The sequence below is a fragment of the Bubalus bubalis genome, chromosome 4 (assembly GCF_019923935.1).
Source record: "Bubalus bubalis isolate 160015118507 breed Murrah chromosome 4, NDDB_SH_1, whole genome shotgun sequence".
Taxonomy (NCBI): domain Eukaryota; kingdom Metazoa; phylum Chordata; class Mammalia; order Artiodactyla; family Bovidae; genus Bubalus; species Bubalus bubalis.
In genome coordinates this window covers 160,847,315-160,863,371 of record NC_059160.1, presented here as the reverse complement: position 1 = coordinate 160,863,371, position 16,057 = coordinate 160,847,315, and the positions used below count along the sequence as shown (strand labels likewise).

General features: G+C 41.6%; 1 protein-coding gene and 1 non-coding gene across 5 annotated transcripts in view; both read right to left on the bottom strand.

Annotated features, from left to right (window-relative positions):
* SHLD2 (shieldin complex subunit 2) overlaps positions 1–16,057 on the bottom strand; it is a 110,852-nt gene that overhangs the window by 45,241 nt on the left and 49,554 nt on the right. The window lies entirely within an intron of this gene.
* TRNAW-CCA lies at positions 4,441–4,512 on the bottom strand. Its single transcript has one exon. It is a non-coding gene; the product is annotated as a tRNA-Trp (tRNA).

Here is a 16,057-nt window from a genome sequence, read left to right as displayed (position 1 = left end):
TCAATCATTTTGTGTAACACTTTTTACTACATATACCAATGACCCCTAACAGCCAAATCCAAAGATCAGTTTTAAACCCTCATCTTACTGCCATTTGAAATTGGTTATCAATTCCTCTTTTCTGAAACATTCTACTTTTTTTATTTTGTGAGATCATCAAAACCACAGAAAACTATTGAGCTATTCATTTATTCACTTAATAAACAGTAGTAGGTGTCAGGCATCATGCCAAGTACTGGGAATTCAACAATAACAAAGAGCTTTAAGGAGCTTATATTTTAATGGGAGAGCTCAATTGACAATTGTAAAATTGAGATACTGAACTATCACAGAAATACATGCAGGGTGTCCCTAAGAGGGAGAAGCCTGGGGCAACTCAACCGAAGTAGGACTGTCCATCACCTGCATTTTTCATAGACTCACTGGACTATGGTTAGTGACAAAATTTTGAAACCGTATTTAAATAATATTCATAAAAAAGTAGTACAATATAGTCCCAAGACATCCCTCCTCCCCACCCCAAAACAGGGGCCAGTAAAGCAGCCTCAGCTGTGTTACTCACAGGACAGACCGGCCATACGTGATCTCCAAAACCTTTACTGGGCGTGAGGCACTCACTGCCTCTAGGCCCTCACTGAACGCATCCTCCTAAACTTCCTGCACCCTGACTTGTATTTCCTATCTCTGTTAAGACAACAGTGAAGTACAAATTGTCAATTAAGTATCCACAGTATTTCACCACTCCAATTGTGAAAGTCTTTCCTTAACTTCTAGAACACTACTCTTTCCTAAATAATTCTTCTACCTCTGATTTTTCTTTCTCTTTCTCCTTGGGCCATCTCATCTTTTCATTCCCTACAGCAGTGCAGAATTCCAGCCAACTGCATTCATTTTAATACTAAATATCCAATCATGCTTTACTAGTCTATATTGAACCAACCATTCTCCCCAACAGCAGACTTATATTTCTAGTATCATGATACTAGCACAGTAGATTAAAAAAAAAAAAAGCAATGTTCTTATGGAGGTTCCTCAGAAACCTAAAAAGAGAACTAGCAATGTTCTTATGGAGGTTCCTCAGAAACCTAAAAAGAGAACTACCACACAACCCAGCAATTCCACTCTTGGACATACACCTAAAAAACAAAAAAATAATTCAAAAAGATACCTGCACCCCAATGCTCAAAGCAGCATTATTTACTACAGCCAAGATATGGAAGCAACCTTAGTGTCCATCAACACATGCATGTATAAAGAACATATGGTATATATTATATACACAATAGGATACTACTCAGCCATTTAAAAAAAAGTTTTCTATTTGAAACAACATGATGGACCTGGAGGATATTATGCCAAGTGAAGTCAGAGAAAGACAAATATTATATGATGTAACTTATATGTGAAATCTAAAAACTAAACATACTAATGAATGTAACAAAAAAGAAACAGACTCAACAGATGCAGAGAACAAACTAGTGGTTACTAGCAGCGAGTGGGGAGAGGGCAAGATAGCAGTATAAAATAAATAAATAAGCCACAAGGATATAACACAGGGAATATAGCCAGTACTTTTTAATGACTATAAATGGAACATAACCTTTAAAAATTATGAATTGCTATGTTGTACACATGAAACATATAGATTGTACATCAACTATACTTCAAGCAATGTTCTATTTAGTCTCTTTCTTGAAGGGAAAATCTGATTAACTGACTCTATATCCAGACTAGATTACACAGTCCATGGATTCAAGTTTGGTAGGGCTGAAGGTGATGAGGCCAGAGGCTGCAGATTCCCAGATTCAGAGCTCTCCTTGCCCTCTAAGCAGGGGAACTCACTGAAGCACACAGAGGTGACACGGAGCAGTCCTGGGAGTTCAGACAAGACCTCTCGGTACAAAACAGGTCCAAAGCAGGCTAAAACTCTATAAAACACAAGGTTATTTCTACATAACAATTATTTAGTATGCCTTCGCTTATTGTCTAAATATATACCCCTGTATGTGTGGGACCCCTACTTCCTCTATCAAAAAAAAAAAAAAAAAAACTGACTAGAAAGTATGGTCCTGTTAATGCAAAAGAGTAATTTTTTTTTTTTTCTTCAAAGAAATAAGTCTTTACAGCTAAGGCTGTAGCTACTAACTCCTCTGATTTATAGGAGTTGCAGTCTGTGAACAGGAGGATGGGATGTACTGAGGGTCGAGGGAAACAAAGTATTTATCAGAGCAAATATACATGGACTGAAGAGTTAAGCTGTGAACACTGATACATTTCAATGATTCTTGGATAATGCCTGGGTGGACTCCGAGGGTTAAAGCTCATTAAGATACCAGATGAAACCTGCAAGTACATATCCATTACCATAGTTAATAATTACACATTTCTCAATCGGCAGAAGGCCATTTCAGTCAGAAAGACCAATGCAACCATAGTCTTTTATCTTTAGAGTGGTCAGAGTCTAATGAATGGGTCAAAGATTTATAAAACAGGATGAACCGTATCAGTAAGTTTGTCTTTGTAGCACACTACAACTAGAAATGCTTGTTACAAAACATAAGCAGTTTAAAGGGAGTGCTTTCTCCATCTTACCATCAACTTACAAACTCACCGTTATAATGCCTTTCCATGACCATTTTACCAAAAATACAAGCATCATAAAGCTACTCAAAAGTGTCAGATGAAAAATGAAGAGGTAGCACAGGACTGTAATCATTAAAAGCGTGGTTTTTACAGGAAGACAGATTTGGGTTAAAACCATATTCTGCAACTTGAAATGGCTGAAGCTACGTGATATATTCTTCATATTTCTGTATACAGTTGAAAACATCCCTAACAAAAAAATACATTTCTTTATATGTCCAGTGATAATTGCTTCCTTATCTATCAAATGAGAATAACATCAATCCCTTTCTTACATTATTGCTGTGAGATGGGCACAAGAGCACTTATTCAACAAACTAAATTAAACACTGGAAACTCTATACATACATGCTTAGTGACAGGTAAAAACCAAACCACTGTATTTTAGGGCTTTGCTTTTTTTTATAAAAAAATACGTGTATTTTTACACAGTTGTAACCATAAAATTGATATAACTGTGTATTTTGCTTTAATCCATGTAAGGCTACTCTCTTTTATGTCAACCTATAACTTCCTAATCATTTTTAATGCTAGCTTAATGTCTTCTTGATGAATCTAATTTAGTTCACCATTACTCTCTACTTCACTCATTTGTTTCTAACATCACTATTACAGCCATTTCCGCAATAAATAATTTGAGAAATTTAATTATTTTTCAATTATTTTCAATTACTTTTCAATTATTTTCTTGTGATAAATGCCCAGATATGTGATTATTGGGTCAAAGATGACATGCATTGTTATAGTTCTTAATACTGTCTCACTGTGTGCAAAAGAACTGGACAGTTTATAAAGCCCCAAACAATGGCCACGAGTTCCATCTCACCACAAATTTGTTAGCGTATTAATAAGTAATTTTACAGTGAAATTACTAGTGAGGGTACAAAGGTACTTCACTGGTGTTTCATTTGCATTTCCTTAATTATTTCCACAGAGAAGGCAATGGCACCCCACTCCAGTACTCTTGCCTGGAAAATCCCATGGACTGCGGAGCCTGGTAGGCTGCAGTCCATGGGGTCGCTAGGAGTTGGACACAACTGCGCGACTTCACTTTCACTTTTCACTTTCATGCACTGGAGAAGGAAATGGCAACCCACTCCAGTGTTCCTGCCTGGAGAATCCCAGGGATGGGGCAGCCTGGTGGGCTGCAGTCTATGGGGTTGCACAGAGTCGGACATGACTGAAGCGAATTTGCAGCAGCAGCAGCAGCAGCAATTATTTCCAAACTGAAAAAATAGTGAATTCTAAATTACATTTGGATTAAAATCCTTAATATATGACAAGTATGAAAGAACAGACACACAAAGAAATAGAAAAATGGGTTAAGAAGATAACCAGGTTTATGTCACAGAAAAAAAGGCATGGTTAAAAACAAAGAAAACATTCATTCTTCTAATAAAATTAAATAAAAAATTATAAATTAATAAGAAAACATTTCTAGCTATCAAACAAGCAAACATTCATGAAAGAGTTACAAGGGTATAGCAAAATAACTTATACTGATAAAATCTTTTCTGGAGGGGAATATGGCAATGTATGTTGAAAGTCTTAAAATTCTGTACCCCTCTGACCCCATAATTATACTTCTGTTGCCAAAATCCTGGCTCTCTGTACACCACTGCCAAACAGAAATACGGAGACAGTTATGGAGAAGAAGGAAAGGTGGTGAGGTGAAGTCGCTCAGTCGTGTCCAACTCTTTGCAACCCCATGGACTGTAGCCTACCAGGCTCCTCTGTCCATGGGATTCTCCAGGCAAGAGTACTGGAGTGGGTTACCATTTCCATCTCCAGGGGATCTTCCCGACCCAGGGATCGAACCCGGGTCTCCTGCATTGGAGGCAGACGCTTTAACCTCTGAGCCACCAGGGAAGCCCAGGAAAGAGTGGCTTTATACTTTGTAGGCAAAGGGGGAACGCAGTATGCTAGTGCCTCAGGAACTGTGCCCCCTCTCCCTGGTGAGTATGGAAAGCTTATGCAGTCAGGTCAGATAAGATCAGATCAGATCAGTCACTCAGTTGTGTCCGACTCTTTGCGACCCCATGAATCGCAGCACGCCAGGCCCCCCTATCGATCACCAACTCCCAGAGTTCATCCAGACTCACGTCCATCGAGTCAGTGATGCCATCCAGCCATCTCATCCTCTGTCGTCCCCTTCTCCTCCTGCCCCCAATCCCTCCCAGCATCAGAGTCTTTTCCAATGAGTCAGCTCTTCACATGAGGTGGCCAAAGTACTGGAGTTTCAGCTTTAGCATCATTCCTTCCAAAGAAATCCCAGGGCTGATCTCCTTCAGAATGGACTGGTTGGATCTCCTTGCAGTCCAAGGGACTCTCAAGAGTCTTCTCCAACACCACAGTTCAAAAGCATCAATTCTTTGGCGCTCAGCCTTCTTCACAGTCCAACTCTCACATCCATACATGACCACAGGAAAAACCATAGCCTTGACTAGACGAACATTTGCTGGCAAAGTAATGTCTCTGCTTTTGAATATGCTATCTAGATTGGTCATAACTTTCCTTCCAAGGAGTAAGCGTCTTTTAATTTCATGGCTGCAGTCACCATCTCCAGTGATTTTGGAGCCCAAAAAAATAAAGTCTGACACTGTTTCCATTGTTTCCCCATCTATTTCCCGAAAGGTGACGGGACCGGATGCCATGATCTTCGGTTTCTGAATGTTGAGCTTTAAGCCAACTTTTTCACTCTCGTCTTTCACCTTCATCAAGAAGCTTTTGAGTTCCTCTTCACTTTCTGCCATAAGGGTGGTGTCATCTGCATATCTGAGGCTATTGATATTTCTCCTGGCAATCTTGATTCCAGCTTGTGCTTCTTCCAGTCCAGCATTTCTCATGATGTACTCTGCATATAAGTTAAATAAGCAGGGTGACTATATACAGCCTTGACGCACTCCTTTTCCTATTTGGAACCAGTTTGTTGTTCCATGTCCAGTTCTAACTGTTGCTTCCTGACCTGCATACAAATTTCTCAAGAGGCAGATCAGGTGATCTGGTAGTAACAGTCTATTCTTTCTTCTGCAAAGTTTCAAAAGGGTGGGGTTGCTGAAAAGATTACGGTCTGTGCAGGGTCTTAGGTGACCTAGCCTCCTAATCTTGATGAGCCTCTCTGGTCCCTTAATCTTGCCTCACATGGTTTCACTGCTGTTCCTCCTTTGATTAGCAACTGTTCAGCCATTTGGAACTGAGAAAAGGTCATGGAGGGTGGAACTTTGCCCATAAGAAAACTGAAAATGTTAGTCACTCAGTCGTGTCTGACACTTTGAGATCCCATGGGCTGTATTGTAGTTCACCAGGCTCCTCTGTCCATGGGATTCTCCAGGCAAGAACACTGGAGTGGGTTGCCACTCCCTTCTCCAGGGGATCTTCCCGACCCAGGGAGAGAACCTGGGTCTCCCGCCCTGCTGGCAGATTCTTTACCACTAATGCCACCTGGGAAGCCCTCTAAGAAACAGGGGACAAAAAGACCTGTGTGCCCAGGAGTCGCATGGGGCCCTGTTCGGCATCGCTTAGAGGGATTTGACCTGAAGGGGAAAACACTGTGCACAGGTTTAGGAGATTTAGCTACAAGGGTGTTCACAGCAGCGCCATGTAAACTGTTAGAAAAGCGAGGAAAACGCTCATGGACTGAGGTTTGATAAATTATGGCACATCCATACAAAGGCAAACTATATAGCCACTTAAAGTCTTTATTACCAAAACTTTTCCTAAATATACTGATACATAAAACAAGGAGACTAACAAAGATTATATATGGAAAGATTTTAATTTGTTTTTTAAAAAACAGTATTCAGTTTACTACTATTTATCCTGAAGTTAGAAACAATTGTTACAGTTTCTATGTGTTCTCCAGAGTGACTGATACAGGGGTGCTAAAAAATAAATAATTCTTCTGTTCTTTAACTCCAGTCAATCAATCGAACTTATCTTAAGACACCGTGCTAAGAAATAACTGAGTACTAGCAACCCACATACTATGAACATTCATGCTGAACTCTTTACTCTTTGCTGTTGTCGTTCAGTCACTAAGTCCTGTCTGAACTTCTGTGACCCCACGGACTGCAGCATGCCAGGCTTCCCTGTCCTTCGCTATCTCCCGGAGTTTGCTCAAATTGATGTCCACTGAGTTCACTGATGCTATCTAACAATCTCATCCTTTGCCACCCTCTTCTCCTTTTGCCTTCAATCTTTCCCCGCATGAGGGTCTTTTCCAAAGAGTCAGCTCTTCCCATCAGGTGTCCAAAGTATTGGAGCTTCAACATCAGTCATTCCAATGAATATTCAGGGTTGATTTCCTATAAGATTGACTGGTTTGATCTCCTTGCAGTCCAAGGGACTCTCAAGAATCTTCTCCAGCAACATAATTCAAAAGAATCAAATCTTTGGTGTTCAGCCTTCTTTATGGTCCAACTCTCATATCCGTACATAACTACTGGAAAAACCGTAGCTTTGACTATATGGACCTTTGTCAGCAAAGTGATGTCACTGCTTTCTAATATGCTGTTTAGGTTTATCATAGCTCTGCTTCCCTCATAGCTTAGTCAGTAAAGAATCTGCCTGCAATGCAGGAGACCCGGGTTTGATTCCTGGGTCAGGAAGATCCCCTGGAGAAGGAAATGGCAACCCACTCCAGTATTCTTACCTGGAGAATCCCATGGACAGAGGAGCCTAGCAGGGTTACAGTCCATGGGGTCTCAAGAGTCAGATGCAACTTAGCGACTAAACCACCACCACCAGCTCTTCTTCCAAGGAGCAAGCAGTTTTTCATTTCGTGGCTGCAGTCACCATCCAGAGTGATTTTGGAGCCCATGAAAATAAAATCTGTCACTGTTTCCACTTTTTCCCTTTCCCTTTGCCATGAAGTGATGGGACAGATGTCATGATCTTAGTACTTTGAATGTTGAGGTTTAAGCCAGCTTTTTCACTGTCTTCTTTCACCCTCATCAAGAGGCTCTTTAGTTCCTTTTCACTTTCTGCCATTAGAGTGGTATCATCTGCATATCTATTGCTATTTCTCCAGGCAGTCTTGATTCCAGCTTGTGATTCATCCAGCTCAGAATTTCATATGATTACTCTCCTTTCATGTACTGCTGAAGCCTACCTTGAAGGATTTTGAGCATAATCTTACTAGCATGCAAAATGAGCTCTATTGTCCGGTAGTTCAAAAATTCTTTGGCACTGCTCTTCTTTGGGACTGGAATGAAAACTGACCTTTTCTAGTCCCATGGCCACTGCCATATTTTCCAAATTTGCTGGCATGTTGAGTGCAGTGCTTTAACAGCATCATCTTTCTGGATTTAAAACGGCTCAGCTGGAACTCCATCACCTCCACTAGCTTTGTCTGTAGTAACACTTCCTAGGCGCTTTCCATGTGGTGCCAGTGGTAAAGAATCAGCCTGCCAATGCAGGAGACATAAGAGATGTGGGTTCAGTCCCTGGGTTGGGAAGGTTCCCTGGAGGAGGGCATGACAACCTACTCCAGTATTCTTGCTTGGAGAATCCCACGGACAGAGGAGCCTGGTGGGCTACAGTCCATAGGGTTGGAAAGAGTCGGACACCACTGAAGTGATTTAGCATGCAAGCAATGCTTCCTAAGTCCCGCCTGACTTCACACTTTAGGATGTGATCACACTCCAGAGTGATCATACCCATCGTAGCTATCTGGGTCATGAAGATCTTTCTTGTACAGTTCTTCTGTGTTCTTGCCACCTCTTCTTAATATTTTCTGCTTCTGTTAGGTCCACACCATTTCTGTCCTTTATTGTGCCCTCTTTGCATGAAATGTTCCCTTGGTATCTCTAATTTTCTTGAAGAGATCTCTAGACTTTCCCATTCTATTGTTTTCTTCTGTTTCTTTGCATTGATCACTGAGGAAGGCTTTCTTATCTCTCCTTGCTATTTGGAACTCTGCATTCAGTTGGGTATATCTTTCCTTTTCTCCCTTGCTTTTTGCTGCTCTTCTTTGCTCAGCTATCTGTAAAGCCTCCTCAGACAGCAACTTTCCCTTCTTGCATTTCTTTTTCTTTGGGATGGTTTTGGTCACTGCCTCCTGTACAATGTTACGAACCTCTGTCCATAGGTCTTCAGGCACCCTGTCTATCAGATCTATTCCCTTGAATCTATTTGTCACTTCCCCTGTATGATCATATAAGCGATGTGATTTAGGTCATACCTGTGTTTTTCCCTACTTTCTTCAATTTCAGCCTGCATTTTGCAATAAGGAGCTCATGACCTGAGCCACAGTCAGCTCCCAATCTTGTTTTTGCTGACTGTATAGAGTTTCTCCATCTTTGGCTGCAAAGAATATAATCAATCTGATTTCAGTATTGACAAACTATAGAGTTGCCCCTTGTGTTGTTGGAAACGGTGTCTGCTATGTCCAGTGTGTTCTCTCGACAAAACTCTGTCAGCCTTTGCCCGGCTTCATTTCATACTCCAATGCCAAACTTCCCAGTTACTCCAGGTATCTCTGGACTTCCTACTGCCGGGAGCAGGAGCTCTGCCCATGGCAAAGGTTATGAGGAAGGAGGCTCGGCATACGCAAAGGCAGGATCGAGCCTCAGGAGTCCCCCTGGAAATTCTCGAGCATCTACGCCCAAAACCAGAGTCTGCCTACTTTCTGCTTTGTGCTCTCACCTACACCTCTGACTTTACGGGGGGGCTGTCCCCCACTACCTCTCTCTGAAAAAAGAGTTAACTTACAGCTCCAGTTAATAAAGTTCCTGGGTGTGATAGTGTTTCAACCTACAAACTCCTTTGGAAGTCCTCTAGCCTGCTTGAATAGGTTTTTCCGGCCACATGTGATTGCTCAGAGCCTCCCAACTGTGAGAGGCATGAGATGTTCTAAACTGTCTAAATACAGATTCCTTTGAGCAGTTAAAAGATTGATTAGAAATTGTATTTGTGAAGGGTTTTTCACTTGTTAGGCCAATGTTTGCTGCTAAGTCTCCATATCCCTTACCTGCTGTGTCCCTGGCAGTGTTTGTAACCTTGGACCCTTGAGTTAATTCTTTGTCTTGTTATAGCCCACCACACCTTTGCTCTGTAGGAATGCAACTTTATCTAATGCTTTTGGAGGGTGGCGCTTGACTAATCACCTTTAGAGAAAAATAAGTTTTCTGAAGAAAGGGTCTTAAAATGTTAACAGGCCTCCAGGCCAGAAGATGATGCAAATCACCTAAACTTTTGCATATGATAAGTTTGCAGGAAGAAAGCCCGGCTTACTGCATGACTCTACCCCTTCCCCCATTATCCTCTATGCATAACTTAAGGTATAAAAACTACTTTGGAAACTAAAGTGCGGGCATTGTTCACCGAAACTTGGTCTCCCCATGTCGTTCTTTCTCTCACCTTCTGGGTGAATTATTCAGCCTCTTTTCTCCACTGAATTTCCTCACTGAGCTATCTTTATTTAACCACTCTTTATATCTTTAATTACATTTAAATAAGCTGAAGTTTCCTGATTGCCGATGCCGTCCCCGCTTCGAATTCCCTGGATCCACCGGGGCTGGACCCCGGCATCCTACTTTTGCATTCCAATCACCTATAATGAAAAATACATCTTTTTTTGGGGGGGGGGGGGTGTTGGTTCTAGAAGATCTTGTAGGTCTTCATAGAACTGGTCAACTTCAGCTTCTTCAACATCAGTGGTTGGGGCATAGTCTTGGATTACTGTGATGTTGAATGGTTTGCCTTGGAAACAAACTGAGATCATTCTGTCATTTTTGAGATCGCGTTTTGGACTCTTTTGTTGACTATGAGGGCTACTCCATTTCTTCTAAGGGATTCTTGCCCACAGCAGTAGATATAATGGTCGCCTGAATTAAATTTGCCCATTCCCATCCATTTTAGTTAACTAATTTCTAAGATGTCAATGTTCACTCTTGCCATCTCCTGCTTGACCTCATCCAATTTACTTTGATTCATAGATGTAACATTCCAGGTTCCTATGCAATATTGTTCTTTTCAGCATCAGACTTTACTTTCACCACCAGACACATCCAAAACTGAGCGTCACTTTCACTTTGGCCCAGCCACTTCATTCTTTCTGGAGCTGTTAGTAATTGCCCTCACTCTTCCCCAGCACCATACTGGACACCTTCCAACCTGTGTGGCTCATCTTCCATTGCCATATCTTCTTGCCTTTTCATCCTGTTCATGGGGTTCCCACAGCAAGAATACTGGAGTGGTTTGCCATTCCCTCCTCCAGTGGACCACATTGTCAGAACTCTCCACTATGATCCATCCATCTTGGGTGGCCCAGCATAGCATGGCTCATAGCTTCATTGGTTATGCAAGCCCCTTCTTCACCAGGACAAGGCTGTAATCGATGAAGGGGTCTCTACTATTACAAATAACCAATAATCACTAAATGCTAGTATCTGAGTTTCCTACTTAAAATGATAGAAAGTTTCATGTCATTTCATGTCACCTATGAAAGGTTGTAAGATACACTATTTGTCCGTCAAAACCAAAATCAATTGAAGTTTAAAGCAAATACTCATTCTTGGGGCTTCCCTGGTGGCTCAGGGGTACAGAATTCACCTGCCAGTGCAGGAGACACGGACTGGACCCCTCATCTGGGAAGATCCCACATGCCCCTGAGCAGCTAAGCCCGTGTGCCAAACTATGGTGCCTACACTCTAGAGCCTGGAAGCTGTAACTCCTGAGCCCACGCGCAGCAACTGCTGAAGCCCATGTGCCCTACAGCCCGTGCTCTGCAGCAAGAGAAGCCACCGCAGGAAGAAGCCTCGAACAGCAACTGGAGAGCAGCCTCCGCTCACTGCGACTGGAGAGTCCATGCAGCAACGAAGACCCAGAACAATCAGAAGTAAATAATAAAAGTTTATTTTTTAAAAAAGGTATTACTCATTCTTGTATCTAAAATAATAACTACTAAAACAAATCTTTAAGCAGACAATTGATTTCTTAAACCTTTTTGCATATGCTCTCATTTCCTTTGCAACAGCCTTTGGTTTTTCAAGTGAGAGATTTGTAATTATGCTCTTATCACCACCTGAGATACCCTAAGATTGGTGCAGCACAGTGAGCCTCTTAGACCTGCTTGCAATGCAGTGGGCATTTCTCCCTCCCAGCCCCTGTTCCAGGCATTTGCCTCCTCCCAGTAAGTATTTAAACAGAAAATGACCCTTATTCTAGCTGTTCTTCTACCTTAAGAACAGGGTAACCGGACATGCTGGTCTGCCCAGGACAGTCCTAGTTTAAGCACAGCTATCCTGGAGTCCTATTCCGTCAGTTTCCCTCCTCACTCTTAAAAATGTTTCCGTTTAGAAATAAATTACATAGTGTTCTAGTTAAGAACCATATAAATACATGAATAAATGTCCTATTAGTGAAGAGTGTGCCTGCTAATACAATTTATCAAAAACATTAAAACAATAGTTAGGAAGGACTTAAGAGAGAGAGAAAAACACTCTGTTCTGTTTCCCTGTAAAAAGTTTTTAAGGAGGGAATTCCCCAGTGGTCCAGTGGTTAGGATTCCGAGCTTTAATTGCAGGGAGAACAGGTTGAATCCCTGGCTGATGAACTAAGATCCTGAATCCACATGCCTCATTGGGCAGTCAAAAAAAGAAAACCAACCCGCCCCCACCGCTCCACCCAAAAGGTTTTAAAAATAAAATACTAATAGAAATAAGGTTGAATTGTATCTAAAAAGTATAATATGCATTTAAGAATCACACAACAGAGATAAGAATTTAATGAAGTAGAAAACAGAATTAACTTGTTTGACAACTAAAGAATCTAGCTTCAGTTTCTGCGTAGTGAGTCTGAAGACAATGGTATAATACCTTTTGAATCCACTCTTCCTAGAAAACATCTCAGACAGCAAAATGTCAACTTATCCAAGAATCACTCTTCCTAAGCAAAGTCAAAGGACAAAATCTAAAATATCACACTTCATTCCCTTGTCCCCTACAGCATGTAATAGCAAAAGGGCTGAACCATAATGATTAGAAATAAAGGCCACAAGCGTAACCTGTGTCCCAGGGCGCTGCCTGACAAAACCCGTGTTTGCTCTCACCTCCACCCACCACCAAAAAAAGAGGAAAAACCCAACAAAATCAAGAAATAACGACAACAAAAACACTTTGCAACTTCAGCCCTGACATTCCTTTGTAAAATGTCTATATTCATCTCAGCAAATGCCAACTCCACTCTCCAGTTCCTCAAGTCAAAAACTTCGGTGTTCTCACTTGGCTGCTCTCTTTTTCTCATTCTTTCAATGTGTCATCAAATCCTTTCAGTCCTACTTTTGAAATTCCTTCAGAACTTGACCACTTTTCTCCACCTTCTGCTCCTGCCCTTGTTCAAATGAGCATTTGGATTATTTGCAATAACCTAATTGATTTGCCTTCTTATCCTATTGCCCCCTCAGAAAACAGGTTTATAGGAGTTAAAGGAACTTGCCCCAGGTTGCACGGCTTGCAGCCAGTGGAGCCAAGACTGGAATGCAGGAAATCAAACTGCAGAGCCTAAGATCTTACCCACTATACCATACGGCTTCTCTGGACTTTGCACAATTGTGGAGCTAGAATCCAAGCCTGAACACTGCCACTGAGTCATATGAAGTCAGTTCAGTTCAGTCGCTCAGTCGTGTCTGACTCTTTGCAACCCCATGGACTGCAGCACGCCAGGCTTCCCTGTCCATCACCAACTCCCAGAGCTTGTTCAAACTCATGTCTATTGAGTCGGTGATGCCATACAACTGTCTCATCCTCTGTCATCCCCTTCTTCTCCTACCTTCAATCTTTCCCAGCATCAGGGTCTTTTCCAGTCAGTCAGTTCCTCCCATCAGGTGGCCAAAGTATTAGAGTTTCAGCTTCAACATCAGTCCTTCCAATGAATATTCAGGACTGATTTCCTTTAGGATGGACTGGTTGGATCTCCTTGCAGTCTAAGGGACTCTCAAGAGTTTTCTCCAATACCACAGGTCAAAAGTATCCATTCTTTAGCAGTCAGCTTTCTTTATAGTCCAACTCTCACATCCATACATGACCACTGGAAAAACAAGCTAGATGTATCTTTTTCGGCAAAGAAATGTCTGCTTTTTAATACGCTGTCTAGGTTGGTCATAGCTTTTCTTTCAAGGAGCAACCATCTTTTAATTTCATGGCTGCAGTCACCATCTGTAGTGATTCTGGAGCCCCCCAAAATAAAGTCTCTCACAGTTTCCAATGTTTCTCTATCTATTTGCCATGAAGTGATGGGACCAGATGCCATGACCTTTGTTTTTTGAATGTTGAGTTTTAAGCCAACTTTTTCACTCTCCTCTTTCACTTCCATCAAGAGGTTCTTTAGTTCTTCTTCACTTTCTGCCATAAGCAATTTGAGCATTATTTTGTTAGCGTGTGAGATGAGTGCAATTCTGCAGTAGTTTGGACATTCTTTGGCGTTGCCTTTCTTTGGGATTGTAATCATATGAAACACACTCACAAAGCACTGGCTTATGTAGAAAGGTAAGGAAAGAACAGAACTTCAATACAAAGGAGTTTCATTATCGAAGAATTCCACTTAGAAGGTTTACCGTAAATCTAATAATGAAGTGAATAATATATGGTTTTGGAGAGGACCTCTCCCAACTCCTCTGCCCCGGTATATCGCTTCCTTCATATTTGACAAATTCTTCCCCTCTCTCTCCCTCCCTCCTTCCCTTTCCCTCTCTCTCTCTTTAATCATCTAGCAACGGGATGATAAGTTTCCAAGACATTAAATTTTTGTTGTTGTTCAGTCCCTAAGTCATGTCCAACTGTTGGCAACCCCAGGGACTGCAGCACACCAGGATCCTCTGTCCTCTATCTCCCAGAGCTTGTTCAAATTCATGTCCAATGAGTCAGTGATGCTGTCTAACCATCTTATCCTCTGTTGCCTCCTTCTCCTTTTGCCTTCAGTCTTTCCCAACATCAGAGTCTTTTCCAGTGAGTCAGCTCTTCACATCAGGTGCCAAAGTATTGGAGCTTCTGCTTCAGCATCACCCCTTCCAGTGACTATTCAGGGTTGATTTCCTTTAGGATTGACTGGTTTGATCTCCTTCTAGTCCAAGAGACTCTCAAGAGTTTTCCCCAGCACAATTCAAAACCATCAGTTCTTTGGCACTCAGCCTTCTTTACATGCCAGCTCTCACATCCGTACATAACTATTGGAAAAACCAGTTTGATTGTACGAACTTTAGGGGCAAAGTAATATCTCTGCTTTGTAATATGCTACCTAGGTTTGTCATAGCTCTCCTTCCAAGGAGCTAGCGTCTTTTAATTTCATGGTTGCAGTCACTGTGCGCAGTGATTTTGGAACCCAAGAAAATAAAATCTATCACTGCTTCCACTTTTCCCCATCTATTTGCTGTGAAGTGATCTAATCAGATGCCATGGTCGAATTTTTTGAATGTTGAGTTTCAAGCCAGCTTTTTCACTCTCCTCTTTCATCTTCGTCAAGAGGCTCTCTAGTCCATACTGTCCATGGGGTCCTTCAGGCAAGAATACTGGAGTGGATTGCCGTTTTCTCCTCCAGTGCACCGTGTTTTGTCAGAACTCTTCACAATGACCTGTCCATCTTGAGTGGTCCTGCATGGCATGGCTCATAGCATCACTGAGTTCCACAAGCCCCTTTGCCATGACAAAGCTGTGAACCATGAAGGGGAGACATTAAATATTCAAATTTAAAAGCCTGTTGCTGGGAATTCCCTGGTGGTCAGGCAGTTAGTACTCTGTGCTTCCCTTGTAGGGGGCAAGGGTTGGATCCCTAGTCAGGGAACTAAGATCCCACATGATGTGACTCAGCCAAAGAAATTTAATAAATAAATAAAAACCTGTTGCTTAGCAAGTTAAAATATACAGAGTAAAGGAAACAAACCACAGATGACAGAGTTATCTTCCTGACCTGAACCGCTTTCTTCCTTTGACCTTAAATACCCCAAAGCATATCTCAGCATCATTCCTTCAGCCTTAAACATTCTTCCTCTAGACTTTTGTTTACTATTTTTAAAATGTGAAGTATGATTAAACACTCAATAACAGGCACAAGTTTTAAGAGTTCCGTTTGATGGCAACTGACAATTGTCTACACCCATGTAACCACCACACAAAACAAAATACAGAACGTTCCTATGGACCTCAGGAAGTCCTTTCATGTCCCTTTCTAAACAGCTTCCTTCCCTTTCCAATCTATAATTATCTTCTGATTTCTATCACTACAGAAGAGTTTTGTTTTTTTCTTGAACTTCATATAAACAAAACAGTACATGTTCATTCATGTCTAGCTTCTTTTACTTAACACAATGGTTTTGAGATTCACCTGTGTTGTTGGGCATATCAGGTGCTGGGTACTGTGAATACACCACAAGTTACTAATGAATTTTCTTGTAAACAAACATTTCAGTTGTTTCCGATTT